General features: G+C 37.7%; 1 pseudogene; it reads left to right on the forward strand.

Annotated features, from left to right (window-relative positions):
- Window positions 1–6182: 6182 nt before the first annotated feature.
- LOC127805548 (uncharacterized) lies at window positions 6183–22246 on the forward strand (annotated as a pseudogene).
- The last annotated feature ends 500 nt before the right edge of the window (window positions 22247–22746 follow it).

Here is a 22746-nt window from a genome sequence, read left to right on the forward strand (position 1 = left end):
CAGACACGTTCTCAACTCCTTCTTACCTCCACATTACCTACTGTATCACAAGCTTATTCACTCTTACTTCAAGATGAAGCTCAGCGACAACATTAGACCTTGCCTTCTGTTCAGGAACACACAGCTTTACAAACCTCTACACTTATTCCCATAAGCAAATATGATTTAGTTATTGTAGCATCTTAGATGCATATGCCTCGTCTTGGATTTTCACGTAATTGACCAAAATGCACTCACTGTGGCATCTTTGGACATACTCAAGATGTCTGTTATAAGTTGCACGGGTACCCTCTAGGACATAAATTCCCCAAGAAAGGTAACACTCATGCCTCGTCATCCATCGTTGCTCCATCGAGGCCCTCGAGTACTACAAATCCACTTATTTTCGAGTCCTTGAAACAACTTCTTAGCCTTTTACAGGAGGTAAACTAACCAAAGGCTAATATCAGTGGTAAGTCTCTTGCCTTTTATTCCGCCTTATGTTCACCTCAAGAATGGGTTATCGATACATGAGCAACTAACCACATTTCTCACAATCAGGATTTATTTTCTCAACCTCTTCTTAATTCCAACACCCCATCCCATTTATCTGTTCCTAATGGCCATTCTGTACCTATTTATGGCATAAGGAATATAACTATCAACTCCAACATTACCTTGTTTGATGTTTTATATGTTCCCTTCTTTAAGTTCAATCTCTTATCTGTTCGCAAATTAACACAAGCTCTAAATTGTGTCATTCTTTTTTATCCTGACCATTGTGTTTTTCAAGACCCTTTGACAAAGAAGGAGATTGGTTGGGGCCATGAACGTGGTGGTTTGTATTTCCTCAACAAATCCTCAGCTTCGACCAGCCTGCTTGTTGCATCTTCTTCCAACTGGCACACTCGTTTAGGCCATCCTTCCACTGATGTTTTACGCCCTTTATCACATACACTTAGCTTTCCCAATAAGTCTGTTGAGCATTGCGAGATCTGTCACTTATCTAAATAAACTCGTTGTCCTTTTCCCATTCATCAGAATAATATAGCTGCATTCTTTGATTTTGTGCATGTTGATCTTTGGGGTAAATATTCTACACCCACTCGAAATGGTTATCATTATTTTTTGACAATAGTCAATGATTTTTTGCGCACCACTTGGACTTATTTATTGAAATCTAAGTCAGAAGCTTATTTGTTATTGATTTACTATCTTGCATATGTGCGAAATCAATTTCAAAGTTGTGTCAAAATGATTCATTCCGATAATGGTATTGAGTTTACCAATCAAGCCTTTCAACAAGTTTTACATGAGTCTGGCATTTTACATCAATTAACTTGTCCCGACACCCCATAATAGAATGGGGTTGTTGAGCATAAACATCGTTATCTACTTAATGTAGCACATGCTTTACGATTCCAATCTGGTTTACCCTTAGAGTTTTGGGGGCATTGCATTCTTATTGCCACTTATCTTATCAACCGTACACTCACCAAACTTTTGCATGGAAAAACACCATATGAGATGTTGTATGGTCAACTACCCAATTATTCTCACTTGCACACCTTCGGGTGCTTGTGTTATGCATCCACCACTCACAAACCTCTTGATAAATTTGATGAGCATGCTCGACGGTGTGTTTTTCTTGGGTATCCAACAAGACAAAAGGCTTATCGCTTATTTGATCTTGCCACCGAAAAGGTTTTAGTTAGCCAAAGTGTGTTTTTTTATGAAGATATTTTCCCATTCAAAACCAATTTGCAGCTATGCACACATGATGCTTCAACACCAATTCTCCCATTGCCTCTACTAGATTTATCCTCTGATGAACCACCTGTTGTCCAACCTCATCAACCAGCACACCAACAGGCAGAAACACCTCATCCACGCCAATCATCACGTATACGCAAACCACCTGCTCATCTCGTTGATTATTATTGCGGTATGGCCTCCTCTCAATCTTCTTCCACTTCAAATGGTACACCTTATCCCATCTCTCATTATCTCTGTTTGAGTTCGTACTCCTCTCGCCATCTTCATTTTATTAATTCCATCACTAAACAGATTGAACCCACTTCTTATACAATTGCTTGGAAAAACCCACTCTAGAGGTAGGCCATGGAGGATGAAATAAAGGCTTTCGAGGCTAATAAAACTTAGATCTTGGATGTTTTACCTCCAGGTAAAAAGGCAATAGGTTGAAAATGGGTCTATTTCATCAAATATAATCCTGACGGGTCCATTAAGCATTACAAATCTCGTTTGGTGGCCAAAGATTTTTCTCAAATGGAAGGATTTGACTATACTAATGTATTTGCTCTAGTAGCAAAAATTAGTAATTATCCGCACCATCCTTAGCTTTGCCACTTCCAAAGGTTGGTGAACTCATCAACTTGATGTTTCCAACGCCTTTTTACATGGTGATTTACAAGAAGAAGTATACATGCAACTTCCTCCCAGTTATGGTCGAAAGGGGGAGACCCTAGTTTGTCACCTCCTCCAATCAATCTAAGGCAAACTACTCTATGTTCACTTTTACCTAGGGCACTTATATGACTGTTCTCTACCTTTTCCAAGACATTACTGGATGTTGGTTTTGTTCAATCCAAGGCAAACTACTCTATGTTCACTTTTACCCGGGGCACTTATATGACTGTTTTACTTGTCTATGTCGATGACATTGTCATTACAGGCAATGATGATCTGGTTGTGTCTCTAGTCAAATCCTATTTACACTGTGATGGTGTCTTCTTGGCTACCAATTCATCACTACAACTTCGAGCTTATTATAACGTAGATTGGGCCTCATGTCCCACCACCCGTCGATCCACCTTAGGTTATTACACTTTCCTTGGCACTAGTCCCATTTCTTAGCGCACCAAAAAATGACCCACCATTTCTCGCTCATCTACCAAAGCCAAATATCTTGCAATGGCTAATGTTGTTAGTGAAATAACATGGTTACAGACCCTACCGCACGAACTTCATCAGCCATCACACCCAGCCAATTTACATTATGACAATCAGGCCGTTCTTCACATCGCCAACAATCATGTTTTCCATGAACAAACCAAGCACGTTGAAATTGATTTCCATTTCGTCCGTGAAAAAATCCAAGAGGGAAAACTTCGCACTACCTTTGTTCCATACACATAATAGATTGTCGATATATTTACCAAAAGTCTTCTCCCCGGTTCCTTTGCTTCACTTATATCCAAGCTTTTACATCGGTCTGGTGATATTGCTTGAGGGGGAGTGTTAGGATATTCTATTTGCTATTAGAATAATATCTTCATGATATTATTTTAATGTATATATTTAACAGATTATGTTTAGATATATTAGGATTATATTGTTAGTGTAGGTGCTCTAGACCCAATCAGATTGGGTATGTTGTACACTGACAATTGTAATCATGTTTATTATTGAATAAAGAGTTATTCAATCTCACAAAGAAGTTGTTCTATTAGTTTCTTGTTATTATTGTAATAACCGAATGAAACTAGATAGAAGTCCATATGATGTATACTGTGATTAATCTATAAAGATGTGAGATGATGCATTACAGTTTCTAGACATCATTAAACGTCCTAAGTCGTAGCAACGTCAATAATTGATTAGTGATCAATTTTGTAAAAATTTTATTATAATTTCACCCTTATTTTGATCTTAAAATGGTTTAAATTGAATATTATTATGCATTTTGTAATTTTGTGCATGTTTAAAAATATTAATATAAAAATAAATAAAATATAAAAAAATAAGTATAATATATATAATAATATAATATATATAATAATATAAATATGGAAAGCCTAGACCCAAGCCCAACACAAGGAAGGCCCAAGCCCAAGCCCAACACAAGGAAGGCCCAAGCCCAACACAAGGAAGGCCCAAGCCCAAAAATATGAAAAGCCCAAGTCCCACAAATTGATGACATCATCGCTTACATCATGGGTTGGAGTGACATCATTGCTTACATCATGAGTTGGAATGATATCATCGCTTACATCATGTGTTAGATATTTTATTTATCTTTGTATTTTTAAATTAGTTATTTTATTTTTTTTAGATATTTTGTATTATTAAATTATATAATTGAGTGGTCTCTATTGCATCTTTTACCCTATAAATAGAGCACTTGGGGTGCATTTGTAACCATTCAATTTTTCTATAATGAAAGTATAGTTGTGTTCTTGAGATTTCTCTCTCAAAATTTTCACTTTAGTTTCAATATGATTTCGTTCTTAGAATTTCTCTCTTAAATCTTCAACCTTTCTTTCCATATAGTTGTATTATATTATTCATATTATCTTTTTATTATATACCGCCTATATGGTCGGTTGACTATTGTCTTTAAATATTGTATTTTCATTATATACCGCCTATATGGTCGGTTAAAAATAGTCTTTCAATTCTTGTCTTTTCATTATATACCGCCTATATGGTCGGTTAAAAAATAGTCTTTCAATTCTTGTCTTTTCATTATATACCGCCTATATGGTCAGTTAAAAAATAGTCTTTCAATTCTGTCTTTTCATTATATACCGCCTATATGGTCGGTTAAAAAATAGTCTTTTAAATACTGTCTTTTAATTCCCATCATTTAAATTCCTGCCAATTTATTTTAAAAATGAAGATGAGTAGCTAAATCCGATCTTGGGTTAAGGCAAGGACAGTGTCCAACGCCAATGATTCCCAAAGAAAGCTGCGCTTCAATTGTGTAATATTAATCTGATTTAATTTGAGCAGTGTGCGTATAGTGTATCTTTGAGTTTGGATTGGAGCATAAGCCTAACTTAGAGTTTCCATGCCACGTATGGAGATTGCTAGACCTGGAAATGTTTTCATACCCAAGCCCAAATGATTAATCTGTATCTATAAATTCTATCTGTGGGATATAATTCAATTTATGATAATTGCTTAACTTAGAATTTCCATGCCATGTATGGAGATTGCTTAAACAAGAATTATCATTATCTTGAACTAAAATTACTCATAGATCTGCAAAACTTAATTCAGATGAATATTATTGATCTTTTCTATTAAGTTGGGAATTAATTGGTTTTGACACTGAAATTGTCTTGACCCAAGCTACTTAAACTCATTGTTAATTTAGTTTTAATCATTTCCTTTAGATTATCTTAATCACCTCTTAAAATCAAATATTCAGTGATTTCTGTTTTCATCCAAAATAATCTCCCTGTGAACCGACTCGGACTCACCGAATTATAAATTTAAAATTGTACTACACGCACACTCGCACACTGGCGAGTATAATCGCCCTATACCTGCTTTAACAAGAGGATTAATGTTTGATAAATTTGGTTGTTGTTTTGATAAATAAATGTGCAGGGTAGCGTAGCAGTCAGTTTTTGGCGCCGTTGCCGGGGAGATTAATTGGTAACTTAGTGTGTTATTTTTGTTGTTTTACTACTTTTAAAAAAAACAAAAAAAAAAAAATATTTTAAAGATAAAGAAAAAAATCTATATACTTAAAAAAAAAAAAAAAACTTGTTAGGTAACTTTTAGTTACTAAACAGCGTATGAGACTTAGATCAGGTAGAGTGCTAGAACAAGAAGTCCATTCACAATCTCTAATGTCTCAACAAAATGATAACATGTCTGCTCAAGGGGGTGATCATGTTGATCAAGATCCCTTGGGAGCTGAAATGCTTCGACCTCTCAGGGACTATTTGCACCCTCCGAGGCAAACTACTCCCTCTTGCATTGTATTTCCAGTTAACCATCATAGATTCAACTTTAAACCGAGTACCATTCAGATGTTACACGGTATGGATTCGGAAAATCCGTACACTCACATGAGAGAATTTGAAGAGGTCTGCGGCACTTGTGTCGATCAGAATGTCAATGAGGATACTGTGAGGCTAAAATTGTTCCCATTTTCATTAAAAGACAAAGCTAAAATGTGGTTAAACACATTAGAGTCGAGATCAATAGGAACATGGAGAGAAATGCAAACTAAATTTTTAAGGAAATACTTTCCGGCCAATAGGACAACATCCCTTCAAAGACAAATGATGAACTTTGCTTGTAAACCCACCGAGTCATTTGCTCAAGCTTGGGATCGTTTCAAAGATCTACTTCTTACTTGCCCACATCATGCTTTTGAGTAGTGGCGGGTGGTTAGTTTTTTTCATGATGCCTTAACCCCCAACCTTAAGATGTTAGTGTCGACCATGTGCAATGGTGAATTTTACGAGAAGACACCTGAAGAAGCTTTTCACTTTTTCGACACTTTAGCTGAGAATACTAGGAATTGGGAGGTAAGTCCATTGTCTTTGGAAGACTCAAGAGAGCATGTCAGTCCACAACCTCGAGGAAAATTTCAAATAAGTGAAAGTGATAACATCAATGCCCGGTTAACAGCATTAACAAAGAAGATGGAAGAATTAGAGTTAAAAAAAACCAAGGCCATCCATGAGGTGGAAGTCCTTTGCGTGGTTTGTGAGACGAATGGCCATATGACAGAAGATTGTCCTACCATTCCTGCTTTTAAAGAGGTCCTCTATGGCCAAGCATCTGGAGCACAACCACGTCAGATAGAGGGTAGGCCTTATCAGAATCAGAATCAGAGTGGGAACTACTTAGGGTACAATCCTAATTCCAATACATACCACCCCAACTCCCGTAATCACCCTAATTTTTCATGGAGAAATGATTCTGCCGCCCAACCCCATGCACCATTCCCCTCACAGCCACAGTCTTACCAACCAAACCAAGGGTCATCTGGTGCATATCAACCTCCTCATAAGAGATCTCTAGAGGACACCCTACAACAATTCATGCAAGGTCAAATAGGAACTAATACCCAAGTAGCCAAGTTTCAAGAACAAACAAATAGGGCTCTAGAAGACATGAGAAGTCAGCTAACTAAGTTGACTCAGACCTTGAGTGTTAGAGAACCAGGGAAGTTTCCCTCACAACCAAGTCCGAACCCCTTAGGTCAATCCCATAGAGCCGAAGGGTCATCTAGTGAGAATCATGAACAAGTCCAGTCTGTCACTGTCCTTAGGAGTGGGAAAGTAATTGAGAAACCTAAGGACCCTAGGACAATGTGGCCTACCACTAGTAAAAAAGACCAAGGGCATGATGAAATGAATGATGACGAAGTGAATGAAGGAAGTAAAGAGGGTAAAAAGAAAGCTGAGAAGGAAGAAAGAGAGCAAGAGAGAAAGCAAAAGGAAAAAGGGAAGAGTGTTGAAGAGAGATCCAAATTTGAACCTTGACCACCCTTTCCTAAAAAATTAACCCAATCAAAAAGAGATAAAACAAATACAAACATATACGAAGTATTCAAACAAGTAAGGATAAACATTCCTTTATTGGATGCAATTAAGCAAACACCTTCGTATGCTAAGTTTTTGAAAGATCTCTGTACAGTCAAAAGAAAAATCAATGTGCGGGAAAAAGCATTCTTGACGGAACAAGTAAGTGCTATCCTTCAATTTAAGACCCCTCCAAAGTACAAGGACCCAGGATGTCCTACCATTGCTTGCATAATTGGAAGCCAAAAAGTCGACCAAACACTTCTTGACCTAGGGGCTAGTGTCAATCTGTTGCCTTTCAGTGTCTATCAGCAACTAGGGTTAGGAGAACTCAAGCCCACTAGGGTCACTCTTCAATTGGCTGACCGATCAGTAAAAGTTCCTCATGGGATTGTGGAGGATGTCCTAATCCAAGTAGACAAATTCTATTTCCCAGTGGACTTTATTGTCTTAGATACCCAGCCCCACCAGGGTCCTCAGTCACCTATTCCCGTTATCCTAGGGAGACCATTCCTTGCTACTTCGAATGCAATCATCAATTGTAGGAATGGGATCATGAAACTATCATTTGGGAATATGACGGTGGAGATGAATGTTTTCAAGGTAACTAAGCAACCAAATGACGAAATGGAATTGGAGGAAGTTGATTTAATCTAGACCTTAAGTGAAGAATACTTTGAGGAGGCTCTTTATGAGCAGGTTATTTATAAATTAGAGAAGCAAACTTCGAAAGGGATAGAGCCTGACGTTGAGTCAGCCAGGGTGATCACACAACTGATGCTTGGCCTAGAGCCATTGAAATTACCTGGGAATGAAACCACACCATCTTTGGTTCGCCCACCCCAACTTGAGAGAAAACCATTGCCGAATCAACTTAAGTACGCATTCTTAGGTGAAAGGGAGTCTTTGCCAGTAGTGATTTCATCAAGCCTAGAATTGCATCAAGAGGAAGCATTACTAGATCTCCTCAGAATGCACAAAAAGCTATAGGATGGTCTATCTCTGACCTACATGGCATTAGCCCCCTCACCTGCACCCATAGGATATTCTTAGAGGAAAATGCGAAACCTGTAAGGCAAATGCAAAGGCGTTTGAACCTGAACATGAAAGAAGTTGTCTGGGGAGAGGTTCTTAAACTGTTAGATGCAGGTATCATCTACCCCATCTCAGATTCCAAATGGGTCAGTCCGACTCAAGTTGTACCTAAGAAGTCAGGAGTCACTGTGATAGCAAATGAGAACAATGAGCTCATCCCTACGCGCATCCAAACTGGATGGCTTATGTGCATTGATTATAGGAAGCTCAACTCTGTGACAAGGAAGGATCATTTTCCGCTTCCATTTCTAGATCAAGTCTTAGAGAGAATAGCGGGACATGCCTTCTACTGCTTCTTGGATGGGTACTCTGGGTATAATCAAATTGAAATCGCGTTAGAGGATCAGGAGAAGACCATATTCACTTGTCTATTCGGGACATTTGCTTACAGACGAATGCCATTCGGTCTATGCAATGCCCCTGCAACATTTCAAAGATGCGTGATGAGCATTTTTAGTGAATTGGTAGAGAATGTGGTGGAAGTTTTCATGGATGACTTCTCAGTGTATGGAGACAGCTTTAATAGTTGTCTGAAAAATTTAGAAAGAGTCTTAGAGAGGTGCAAAGAAACGCATTTAGTGCTAAATTGGGAGAAGGGCCACTTCATGGTCACTCAAGGAAGTGTCTTAGGACACATTGTTTCTTCTAAGGGTATTGAGGTCGATCAGTTTAAGGTTGAATTAATTCAAAAATTACCCGCCCTAAAGAATGTGAGGGATGTTAGGTCTTTTCTTGGCCATGCTGGTTTTTATAGGCGCTTTATTGCTTCATTCAGTGCCATAGCCAAACCTTTATGTCGCCTTTTAGTCCTAGACATGCCCTTTGAGTGGACCAGTAAGTGTCAAGCTGCTTTTGAGAAATTAAAAAACTCACTTGTTTTTGCACCTATCATTCAGTCCCCTGATTGGTCCCTACCATTTGAGCTGATGTGTGACGCCAGTGATTACGCGATAGGAGCCGTGTTAGGGCAAAGGAAAGACAAGAAACCTTATGTGATATATTACGCTAGCAAAACTCTTAATGAGGCTCAAAAGAACTACACTACGACAGAGAAAGAGTTGCTAGCAGTTGTCTACGCCTTAGACAAATTCCGGTCTTACCTCGTGGGGTCACTGGTGATTGTTTTTACTGACCATACTGCTCTTAAATATTTATTAACAAAGCAGGATGCAAAACCCCGTCTCCTTAGATGGATCTTATTGTTACAAGAATTCCATATCGAGATCAGAGACAAAAAAGGGGTAGAAAATGTGATAGCTGATCACTTGTCTCGTCTACCATGCCAAAATCTTAATCAATTTGAAAACCCAATCCAAGATTCCTTTCCTGACGAACAATTGTTTCAAACAAACACTCAAACTGAACCACTCACCTTTCCATGGTACGCTGATATAGCAAATTATCTAGTCGCTAGACAGATCCCAGATTATTGGTCCAAACTAGATAAACAAAAATTTTTTAGGAAGGTGGTGACATTTTTCTGGGATGACCCGTATCTGTTCAAATATTGTCCTGACCAAATCATTCGCAGATGCATCCCTAATCATGAACAACAAAGTGTCATAAATTTTTGTCACACTCTTGCTTGCGGAGGCCATTTTTCCATCAAGAAAACAGTTGCAAAAATTCTACAAAGTGGATTTTATTGGCCAACATTATTTAAGGATGTGTACAGATTTTGTTCAAGTTGTGATCGATGTCAAAAACTAGGCAGTCTATCCAAGAGAAACATGATGCCATTACAACCAATCCAGGTGTTAGAAGTCTTTGACTGTTGGGGTATAGACTTTATGGGTCCATTTGTTAGTTCGTTTGGGCATGAGTATATCTTACTTGCTGTTGACTATGTGTCCAAATGGGTTGAGGCAATCCCGACAAGGAGCAATGACCATAGGATTGTGGTGAAATTTTTAAGGGAAAACATTTTCAGTCGGTTTGGGATGCCACGAGCGATCATTAGTGATGGGGGTTCCCATTTTTGTAACAAGGTCGTGGCAGGTCTCATGAAAAAATATGGTGTGTTGCACAAGATTTCCACGCTGTACCATCCCCAAACCAGTGGTCAGGCTGAGCTAGCTAATAGGGAGATTAAACATATCCTAGAAAAGACCGTTGCCACCAATCGCAAAGATTGGTCTTTGAGATTAGTAGACGCTCTTTGGGCATATAGGACTGCATATAAAACGATCTTGGGAATGTCTCCATATAGATTAGTGTATGGTAAACCTTGTCATCTACCCGTGGAAATTGAACATAGAGCATATTGGGCAATTCAAAGAATCAACAAAAGTTTGACCGAAGCAGGCTTCTCTAGGAAGCTCCAATTAAATGAGCTCGATGAAATAAGAAACGATGCATTTGAAAATGCACGACTGGCTAAGCTTCGCGTGAAAGAGTTGCATGACCGACGCATCATTAGGAAAAGCTTTCATGTCGGGCAAAAGGTACTTTTGTATGATTCTCGATTGGATTTATTCCCAGGAAAATTAAAATCAAGATGGGTTGGCCCCTTCATAATCAAGTCCATCTCGGAATATGGGGCTTTCAAAATTGAAAATCAAGAGTCAGGGCAATGCCTTAAGGTCAATGGTCATAGGTTGAAACCTTATCAGTATAGTTATGAGGAAGACGAAGGAAGTGTGGATTTAGGGGATCCACTATTAAATGAGTAAAAGAGGTTTCGTATCGTCTGGGAATCTGACGTTAAAAGACCACCTTTCCATTTAGGTTAAATGGATGTCTTTAGGTCCAGGACATTAATAGCAACCCTTGTAGCTATTCAGGGTGAAGAAAACATCACATATTCATGCATCGATGACCGCCAGGTATGTCTATCCTCTATCTTTTCTATTATTGTTGATTGAGGACAATACGCAATTCAAGTTGGGGGGTAAGGTGAGAATTGTTGTTTTGTGTGGTATATGTGATTTTGATTTTATGAGGCCCCTTCAAAAAAAAAAAAAAAAATATTAAAAACAATTATTAAAAAATATATAATAAAATAAAAACTTTATTTTCTTAATATATATATATATATATATAACGATATAAGAAGGAGACAAACTCAACGCCGATGACAACTATTTATTTATTTTTTTGGGCAGAGCAATCACACTGCCCTATAAAGGAAACGACACACTGCCCTATAAAGAAAAAGGAGACGCGGAACGTTGAAAAGAAATGCCGAACGTTGAAAAAGGAGATGCCAGACGTGACCCTGCACTTGTGGCACATCTCGAGCCAAGTGTAGTTGTTGGAATGGTGACTTCCACAGCCCTATAAGAGACCCCGTATCTGCATGAGGCAAGCCACACTTCTTTGAGCTCAGTCTTCTCTCATTTGTGTTGTTCTCCGATCAGGTACTCTCGTTCCTTTTGTAAGGTTCATTATTTTGTTTTACTTTTCTTTTACTATAGTTCTGTTTTAAAAAAAAATGAATCTCCAGCTCTTGAAAATTCATAAGTACTATCCATCTCTCCCACAAAATGATTTAAAAAAGATTTATGCCACTAGGTGTGAAAGACTTCGGATGTTGATGTATAAAAATATCCCTGAGGATATTCGTTGGTTAATTGAAGCAAAAGTTCGATTTCTTGGCAAAACCTCACCTAGTTTTAAGCATTTTCCAAGATTGGAAAAGAGTAGTTTTTCGAAAAAAAGAAGAGCGAAAAGATTAAATGGTTGTCACAAATGTGCTCGATGGACTTGTAACACACGATGTAAATCTGTGGGGTTTACTTCCATAAATCGAGATGATAAAATTTGTTTCATAAAGGATGGGCTGAGTAAGGAGTCTTTGGATGATATCCGATTGACTCTTGAGACGCATCCGTGTGGAATAGTGCAACGAGAAATTCTTGCTTTATGGACCCAGTTTAGAAGTGACCACCAACGCTATAGTCTTGGGAATCTGACTATAATTGACCCTGTTTGCCAATCTATAAGAAAATTGGATGGGAAGCCTATCTCCGCTTCATAGAAGGTGTTTAAGCCGTTTCTGGACGTAAAACCAGAGGAAGATGTGAGCCACAATCACAACTACTTGTATATACGCATGATTTTTGTTTGTGTTTATTTATTGTCGAATTTCTATGTAGTTACTTTTGATAGCCAAACTTCTTTAACCAGTTCTACTTTCAGGGCGTACATAAAGAACTAAGATAAATGGAAGGCCAACCAGTTCGTCGAATCAATACCATTTGTGTACTATGTGGCTCTCAACTTGGGAGCGATATTTGTTACACACTTGCAGCAAGCGAACTTGGCATAAAATTGGGAGAGAGAAAAATTAATTTGGTCTATGGAGGGGGAAGTCGTGGATTGAATGGATGTGTTTCACAGGCTGCACATCTTGGGCAATCATATGTGGTAGGTGTTATGCCAATCTTTTTAGCTGATCCATAGATTTCTGGGTATACACGAGGTCAACTTATAAGAACGACTTCTATGTCTGAGCGCATGGTTTGTAAGATTTATCAGTCAGACGCCTTCATTGCTTTGTCAGGAGGTTTTAGTACACTTGAAGAAATCTTTTGTATAATCTCCTGGGCTAAAAGCAATCTCCATACCAAACCCATTGGACTTTTAAATATTAACCATTTTTTTGATGGGTTGCTCTCTTTTTCTTGATCAGGCTGTGGAACAAAAGTTCATTTCTCTTTCTACAAGAAATATTCTCATTTTCGCATCCACCATTGAGGAGCTACTAGAGAAATTACATACTTATGTTCCACAGCACGATCCTTATGAGCATCGGATAGACTGGTCTAAGGCAATTGGAAGCAAGCGTCAAAGGGGTCCGATTAATTTAGATTTATCCCTCTAAGGAGGGCAAGTCTATGATAAGATGGGTGAGTAAGGAGTAATTTTCTGTACTCTTGAGACGCATCTCTTTATTATATGACTTGCATGAATTTTTCTTATTTTGATGTGAAAAAGAAAAAAAATATAAAAATATATGTAGGATATTCTCACTTGTTTGTTGAAGATTTAGCAGTTCACAGTAAATTTACAGACTCGTGGAGTTACAGGTATTCCTAACAAATCCTATTTTATTACTGCAATTCAAGTTGAAGGGAATAAGGTATATTTATGAACTATCTAGTCCATGTTTAACTGTGAATTTGTAACTGCATGCTTGTAGTTTTATGTGAATTATTTACTTTTATCTACTCCTATTAAAAATTAAAAAAATTGTGCGTGCTTTAAATAATGCTATCCCTAAAGCTTTGGAGTTATAAACTGATAGCTAGTTGAATTTGCAGTATGAATCATGAATGCATTAATTTCTTATTTGAAACCGTAGATATATGGGATTAGAATAAGTGATTTGCATGCATCGGGTGTTCAATAATTAGAAATTGGTTTGTCGGTCATAAAGTCAAAGGCAATGGTAATTAGTTAATTAGCACACTGCATGATCCCTCAACAGAAGTGGAGACTATTACCCGAGTGAGTGTTTGAGCCTAATCATCATTAATTTTGAGTGAAATAACACTTATTCTAAATGCGCTTTATTGTTGATCTCATATTTTCAATAGCTTCAAAACATTAATTTGCTTTGAATGTCTAGTATGATAGCGGATGAATTTGGCTGGTTTCAAACTCTGAATTAGTTGACTGAGTAACATCGTTTTGTAGAAGTATGATAGGAGATCAATTTCTTTCAATTTGGGCCTATTAACCTTTTTCTTTCTTTACATTAACCCCCTTGCTAGCCCATTTGAGCTGTTCTCAGCATAATTCCTTTCATTACCCTCGTCTAACTTAGAACCATATGAAGTTTGTCCAACTTGGTGTGTTTTTAGGAATCAGTCTATCTCGGTACTTCATATTAAAAAGAAACAAAAAAAAAAGAAAAAAAGAAGAAGAAAAGGAAGTTCTCTTAGCTTTTCAGCATGAGTGTTTCAAAATAAATGCTGAAGAAAAAAATATGTCTAATTTGATATTAGTGTCAAAAAAAAAAAAAAAAACCCAACACACCCTTTGCACACTTTACCCTTTTCTTTGACAACCCGTATTAACCTCATAGCCCCATTACAGCCCGGTCTGGTCCCTCTTGATGCTATAAATCATGTGATCTCAGGATTCGAGTTCGGAGTAGGGAATTCTATTTAAATTCAGAAGTTATTTATCTATGGCATTATTCCAGTCATGAAGCTATGTCAAATTCCCTATTCTTTCATGAAAATACGTTCTTTGTATTTGGGATGACACCGAGTTTGAACTTGTTTTACATTTACTCTTAAAACGGTGCACCCCTTTGTGTGTACACTAGAGGAATCATTTTTTTTTATTGGAGAGAAAATCCATAGTAAGGTTTGAAGTCAAAACTTCGAGGGAGTAAGGTAGAATGATGGTCATCCTAATTGCCATTCCTAAGATTGTATGACCTTTGACCAAAATCTGATTTAGAATATTCGACTGTATGACAGATAGCTTTTCTGTTCTATGTATTTCGGTTTCGAATTTGAAATTTTTATATTCATGCGATTATTGTGAATAAATACTGGCCAGTGTAAAGTCTAATTGCTATGGGACTAGCAATGTTTAAGTTGGAGGGTATGATTAGTGATCAATTTTGTAAAAAATTTATTATAATTTCACCCTTATTTTGATCTTAAAATGGTTTAAATTGAATATTATTATGCATTTTGTAATTTTGTGCATGTTTAAAAATATTAATATAAAAATAAATAAAATATAAAAAAATAAGTATAATATATATAATAATATAATATATATAATAATATAAATATGGAAAGCCCAGGCCCAAGCCCAACACATGAAAAGCCTAGGCCCAAGCCCAACACAAGGAAGGCCCAAGCCCAAGCCCAACACAAGGACGGCCCAAGCCCAAGCCCAAAACAAGGAAGGCCCAAGCCCAATACAAGGAAGGCCCAAGCCCAAAAATATGAAAAGCCCAAGTCCCACAAATTGATGACATCATCGCTTACATCATGGGTTGGAGTGACATCATTGCTTACATCATGAGTTGGAATGACATCATCGCTTACATCATGTGTTAGATATTTTATTTATCTTTGTATTTTTAAATTAGTTATTTTATTTTTTTTAGATATTTTGTATTATTAAATTATATAATTGAGTGGTCTCTATTGCATCTTTTACCCTATAAATAGAGCACTTGGGGTGCATTTGTAACCATTCAATTTTTCTATAATGAAAGTATAGTTGTGTTCTTGGGATTTCTCTCTCAAAATTTTCACTTTAGTTTCAATATGATTTCGTTCTTAGAATTTCTCTCTTAAATTTTCAACCTTTGTTTCCATATAGTTGTATTATGTTATTCATATTATCTTTTTATTATATACCGCCTATATGGTCGGTTGACTATTGTCTTTAAATATTGTATTTTCATTATATACTGCCTATATGGTCGGTTAAAAAATAGTCTTTCAATTCTTCTCTTTTCATTATATACCGCCTATATAGTCGGTTAAAAAATAGTCTTTCAATTCTTGTCTTTTCATTATATACCGCCTATATGGTCGGTTAAAAAATAGTCTTTCAATTCTGTCTTTTCATTATATACCGCCTATATGGTTGGTTAAAAAATAGTCTTTTAAATACTGTCTTTTAATTCCCATCATTTAAATTCCTGCCAATTTATTTTAAAAATGAAGATGAGTAGCTAAATCCGATCTTGGGTTAAGGCAAGGACAATGTCCAACGGCAATGATTCCCAAAGAAAGCTGCGCTTCAATTGTGTAATATTAATCTGATTTAATTTGAGCAATGTGCGTATAGTGTATCTTTGAGTTTGGATTGGAGCATAAGCCTAACTTAGAGTTTCTATGCCACGTATGGGGATTGCTAGACCTGGAAATGTTTTCATACCCAAGCCTAAATGATTAATCTGTACCTATAAATTCTATCTGTGAGATATAATTCAATTTATGATAATTGCTTAACTTAGAATTTCCATGCCATGTATGGAGATTGCTTAAACAAGAATTATCATTATCTTGAACTAAAATTACTCATAGATCTGCAAACTTAATTCAGATGAATATTATTGATCTTTTCTAGTAAGTTGGGAATTAATTGGTTTTGACACTGAAATTGTCTTGACCCAAGCTACTTAAACTCATTGTTAATTTAGTTTTAATCATTTCCTTTAGATTATCTTAATCACCTCTTAAAATCAAATATTCAGTGATTTCTGTTTTCATCCAAAATAATCTCCCTGTGAACCGACTCGGACTCACCGAATTATAAATTTAAAATTGTACTACACGCACACTCGCACACTGGTGAGTATAATCGCCCTATACCTGCTTTAACAAGAGGATTAATGTTTGATAAATTTGGTTGTTGTTTTGATAAATAAATGTGCAGGGTAGCGTAGCAGTCAATAATGGACATTGAAAATTGCTGTAAGACTTGTATGTGCTATGTTTTTGCTATATAATAGCAATGGGGATCTCACACCCATAGGCATGGGGATGCCTAGACAAGTACATAGGTGACTAATATTGGAAAACGTGTCACTGGACATGACTCGCCATGAGAATCCATTTTGGTTATATGTTGATAGTATTCTCATACGAGATAGGTGTAACTAATCCTTGGACCTAAGGTTGTCACGATCATCTCATAAGAAGACTGGTATACTTTGACATCGTTTCAATGGGCCTAGATAAAGGCTGTACGTGGGCGATCGTTGGGTATATCGCGAGGCTTATGGAGATGGGTGCATAGCCAAGATGAGATTCGTCTATCCCTTGATAAAGGATGATGTATCTAAGGCGCCTTCGGTGGATATTCACTTTAAATCCATGGCCATGGTGAAAAGATCAATAAGGAGTTATTGATTCAATTTCTATTAAGTGAAGATATTCGGATGACTGAAGAAAATTCATGTGATCATAATCAAGCAACACATCGCCATACTTGAGATCACATAAGATACATTGACGAGATGATCGAATTACACGGTAACCATGCTCGTGAAAGGTTTTTTGCAGATTATGAATCCTTCTGAATAATTAGGTAGGCATGACTCCTTGCTAGAGGCCAATCTTGTCTTATGTGTTCATACTGACACATTGCCAACATATTCGGAAGCCTAATAAGTCATACACAATAGGCACGGTCCCTGGCTTAAACTAGGAGAGCAGATGTATGGTTAAGTGGGACACCTTGACAAGAAGTTATGCCGTTGTAGGTTCTCACGAAAAAAGAACAAATAGACGTAATGACATCGATATGATGAGGAGTCGTCATAATGGAAAGAGTTTCCTAAAATGACAATTGATTAAATTAGGAAGGAGTTTCTAATTTAATAATTTTCTATTTGTTGGAGTGGCAAATAGGAAATAAAATATATTTGGGTTTAAGTTAATATTTGGACTAAACTGGATTTGGGCCAAATACTAAATTAAATATTATATTTAGACTAAATTGGATTTGGGCCAAATATTAAATTAAATATTATATTTGGACTAAATTAGATTTAGGCCAAATATTAAATAAAATATATTTGGGCTTAAATTAAATTTGGGCCACAATATTTTATTTAAACCTATAATTGGATTTTGGCCACTTAATTATATTTCTAGTTGGACTAAGATAAGCCAACTTAAGATTCTAATTGAATTAGAATTAATGGGCTAGCCCAATCCATTAGGGTTTGAAAAACCCTAGGATATTTCTATATAAATATCCTTTTATGGGTTGCCCAAAATCTAAGAGAGTTTTTTGGTGTGGTTTTTCAAGAGTTGAAAAACGTATTGCCGTTCACTCTTCCCCGTTTCTTTTTGGCATCAATTTGAAACGTGGGCGTTCTTTTCCGTCCATACACAAGCCGCGAAAAAGAGAAGGAGCTAGCACTCCTATTACGCTCTCTTTACCAACGGACGCGTGCCGCGTATCATGAGTTAGAGGTCGGATGCTTGGATGGCTCGAATCTGCGAACGACTCGAAAAACTAAAGGTTAGATTTATTTTATTTGTATGTGAATGATTTGATTTCGATGTTGTTCCAATTGCTGGGATCGGGGTAAGGTTCAAAATTTTTGAACTACGCTGCTTGCCCCGTAGCGATTTTGCTTTACTTTCATATATATTAGGATTCTTTCTCCTTTAGAATATTTTCTTCTTGATTTCTCTCCTATAATGTTGTCACAAATATCTCACAGCATGTATTTATATTGTGAATACTTTCAAAGAAAATCAAGCTCATTCAATTACTTTCACGATCAACCTCAGCTAGCTGGTAGAAGAAAAGAAAAAACACGTGCTAAACGTAGCTCTGCGAGCGAGCTCATTTCTCTAGTCGCCTAGGTGGCTTGCTCTCAGCTCTCACTATTGGAAGAAGATGGATGTACTTGAAGAAATATTTTCTTTCCATTGTACAACTCATGTAATTATTCAAAGCAAACTAAACAAAACTAATCAAACAACAAACAAATAGTTGTGGGAATAATAAAACAGATGTTCAGGAAGTACCATTGGAAGTATTCCCCATAGTACTTAGAGTGCCCACATGTAACTGAGCATTAGTCTCTTGAAGCAACCCGAGGTACATAACAACACTTTTCTTCCTTTGATATAAAATTGGGAAGTATGGACCACTCCCCCGGGTAAGCTTGACAATGATTCCGGAACCAGCAGTTCTGATTTTGGAATCGGCAAGTGGAACTAGAACTAAACTGTCTATAAATGGTTCTGGTTCTGATTCCCCAAAGGTTCGGTTCCGATTCCCAATGGTTCCAGTTCGAACTGATTTAACGTGTATCATCACAAGCCTTATTCCCACTAGGTAGAGTCGGTTACAAGAATTGTAGGTCTATAATCTTTATCTAGAGTCAATGTCAAACGATTTGAGAATTAATGCTACCTAATTAATCTTTATCTATTGGCTACCTAATGCAATACTCTTTTGTGCACTCTTGGAACGACTGTGATATGGATTCTGCTTTATTTGGGTTTATGACCAATTTGTGATAGGCCTAAGTGTTGAGATGATTACTCAACCCATAATAAACGTATGATCAACATGAGTTGCTAAAGGAAGAGGAGTATAGATAATTCTTGGCATTTTTTTTTGTGTATCTTTCTAGTTTACTAAGATTGATGTATGCTTACACAAGAGTCATATTATATATAGCACAAATCTAAAAAAGGGAAAGCTTTTTTGGCATATTTTTTTCACAGTTTCTGGGTTACTAAATCCTACTTCTGTTGTATGCATGACTCATTGAACATTTTATCTTTTCCCTGAATGCATAACAGATGAGCTTCCATACTCTATTCAGGTCCTTCTAGAATCTGCAACACGTAACTGCCATAAATTTCAAGTCACCAAGGATGATGTTGAGAAGATAATTGATTGGAAAAATACTTCTCCAAATCAAGTTGAAATTCCCTTCAAGCTTGCCCATGTTCTCCTGCAGGTATGGATCATGATGTTCCTGCACTGAGGCACAGAATTAATAAAAAAGTATTGGCTAACTTCCAGAGCTTTTGATCTTGTGCTAGGATTTTACTGGTGTACCAGCTGTGGTTGATCTTGCTTGGATGTGTGATGCTATGAACAATGAACAAGCTTGGCAGTGATTCTAACAAGATCAATCTTCTTGTGAGTGTCATTGTCATTGCTGTATTTATCTTATGATCTTATAATTAGGTACAAAGAGTTTCTTTATGAGGATTTTTGTGTCATCCCTAGTCCTTCCCATCCCCAGAGTGGTTTACTACTATCAATGTGGGAGAGCAGTTCTTAGATATGAGATTATGCACCCATCTCCATAAGCCTCGAGATATACCCAACGATCGCTCACGTGCAGCCTTTATCTAGGCCCATTGAAACGATGTCAAAGTATATCGGTCTTCTTATGAGATGATCGTGACAACCTTAGGTCCAAGGATTAGTTACACCTATCTCGTATGAGAATACTATCAACATATAACCAAAATGGATTCTCATGGCGAGTCATGTCCAGTGACACGTTTTCCAATATTAGTCACATATGTACTTGTCTAGGCATCCCCATGCCTATGGGTGTGAGACCCCCATTGCTATCACATAGCAAAAACATAGCACATACAAGTCTTACCATAATTGTTAATGTCCATTCTTGACATTGCTATGACTTGGGACGTTTAATGATGTCTAGAAACTGTAATGCATCATCTCACATCTTTATAGATTAATCACAGTATATATCATATGGACTTCTATCTAGTTTCATTTGGTTATTACAATAATAACAAGAAACTAATAGAATGACTTCTTGTGAATTTGAATAACTCCTTACTCAAATAATAAACATGATTACAATTGTCAGTGTACAACATGCCCAATCTGATTGGGTCTAGAGCACCTACACTAACAATAGGATCAGCCATACAAGGAATGAGCAATTGGTCGAGAGAGGGAACAAGAGGGAGAACTAACAGCCGCCATATTAGGGCTTAAAAGAGGGAACAAATCCCTTAAATATAAAGGGACTAGGGTAAGCAAACAAGGGGTTGAGCTTGGGCTTTAATGGGCTTCCCTCTTCTCTTAAGCAAATGGGCCAAGGCCTATTTCTCCTCCAAAGAGAGGATTAAGGGCTTATGGCTCGACTTTTATTTGGGTTACGAGTAGCCCATTTCTCCTTTAAAGAGAGAGTTAAGAGTTTATGGCTCAACTTTTATTTGGGCTACCAATAAGGGTGTTGAACAGTCTCTTTAATCCCGGGCCGAAGCCTATGAAGCTAACCCAAACTATCGTCATTGCCTTGGGCCTCATTAGGAAACACAAACCCAACAATCTCTACCTTGATTCCTAATGAGGCCAGCACACATAGGCAATAAGAAACAAGCACATGCAACAAAGGCATAAACATGTAACAAATGCATAATCTTGTAAGGGCCACTCGGTTACCAAGGGCCACTCGGTCACCAAGGGTCACTTGGTCATCAAGGTTACTCGGTCACCAAGGGCTACTTAGTTATCGAGGCCAATCGATCACTAAGGGCCACTAGATCATTGAGACCCACATGATCACCAAGATCCACGTGATCATCAAAACCCACATGATTACCAAGACTCACGTGATCAGCAAGACCCACGTGATCATCCAGACCCACGTGATCATCAAGATCCACGTGATTATCCAGACCCATGTGATCATCAAGACCCACATGATCATCTGACCCAACTGTTCATCAGACCCTCTCGGTCACCAAGACTCTCAGCGCACGTTGGTGCCGAGACTCTCAAAATGCTCACAAAGCCTAAACGAGACTCCCGCAATTAATCACGTGCAAATTATATTCTCTCACAAAAACAAAAATATATTGTTGTATTTTGGTAACAACAATTGGCACCATCTATGGGAAGAAGGACAAGAAGTCAACTTAAGAATGGCAAACACCTGTGGACACTGACGAACTCTCTCTCAAGGTGTAGAAACACGCCTACCTCCACAAAACTCTCAACAACAGGGAGCGCACCCGCCTCCTCGGGACACTCACCCTTAAGGAGTGCCTTTCTCTATTCCAGACTTTCACTTGCAGGGAGCACCTCCGCCTCCTCCCAACTCTTAGCCACATGGAGGTTCCTACTCTGCATCCCCGAATTTGCAAGTCAGGTACCATCCAGCTATACCTCCACTTAACATCGGCTCACAAGCATACCCTGCCGATCAAGCTGGGGCTTCGCGACCGCCACCGCATATGGTCCCATGGGATGAGTATGAAGCATTAAGACAGCAACATGCCAAGGGTATACAGGCACTTCGAGACATGGTTGGGATACTCCAAGGCATGATGCCTAGAGGGACACTGCCCGACACCTTGAGAAAGTTTATGCCAGAATCTATGCCGCCACCTGAATCTCATCCTGATGCGGGAGGTGATTCCTATTAGGAAGCCACTCCCGATTCTCATTCTTGGTCCTCTCCTCGCTAAAAAGGTAGGCTGAAATCACAACCAGCAAGAAGGAATCCTTACGTTGTTCCTAAAAGAAATGAGAACCTAATAATGGAGAATAGGGCTAGGAGCTCGCAAAAACAGAGGTACCATGAAACTGTGGACAGTACGCCAACAAAACTGGATAACCTGGTAGCAGCAAGTATACGAGACGACATGAAAATGGTAGTTGAAGAATTACTTGTGTAATACTTGAGAAATTTAGGTTAATTAAGAATAAGCAATTTATTAGATAAATGGGATTTCAGAGAAAATTGGTATCTGAATAGCCGAAAAATTGACCGAATCGACTATAGGAAGTGCCCTGGAGCTGAGATACCAAAGAAAAATGACGTGGCATTAACGAGTACCCCGAGATACGATTTATAGCATTGAAAGAAAGAAGATCGGGAACAATTTTTGATACAGCAAAAATGCAGCTGCCAATTAAGCTGTAA

Source organism: Diospyros lotus, chromosome 7 (assembly GCF_014633365.1).
Source record: "Diospyros lotus cultivar Yz01 chromosome 7, ASM1463336v1, whole genome shotgun sequence".
Taxonomy (NCBI): domain Eukaryota; kingdom Viridiplantae; phylum Streptophyta; class Magnoliopsida; order Ericales; family Ebenaceae; genus Diospyros; species Diospyros lotus.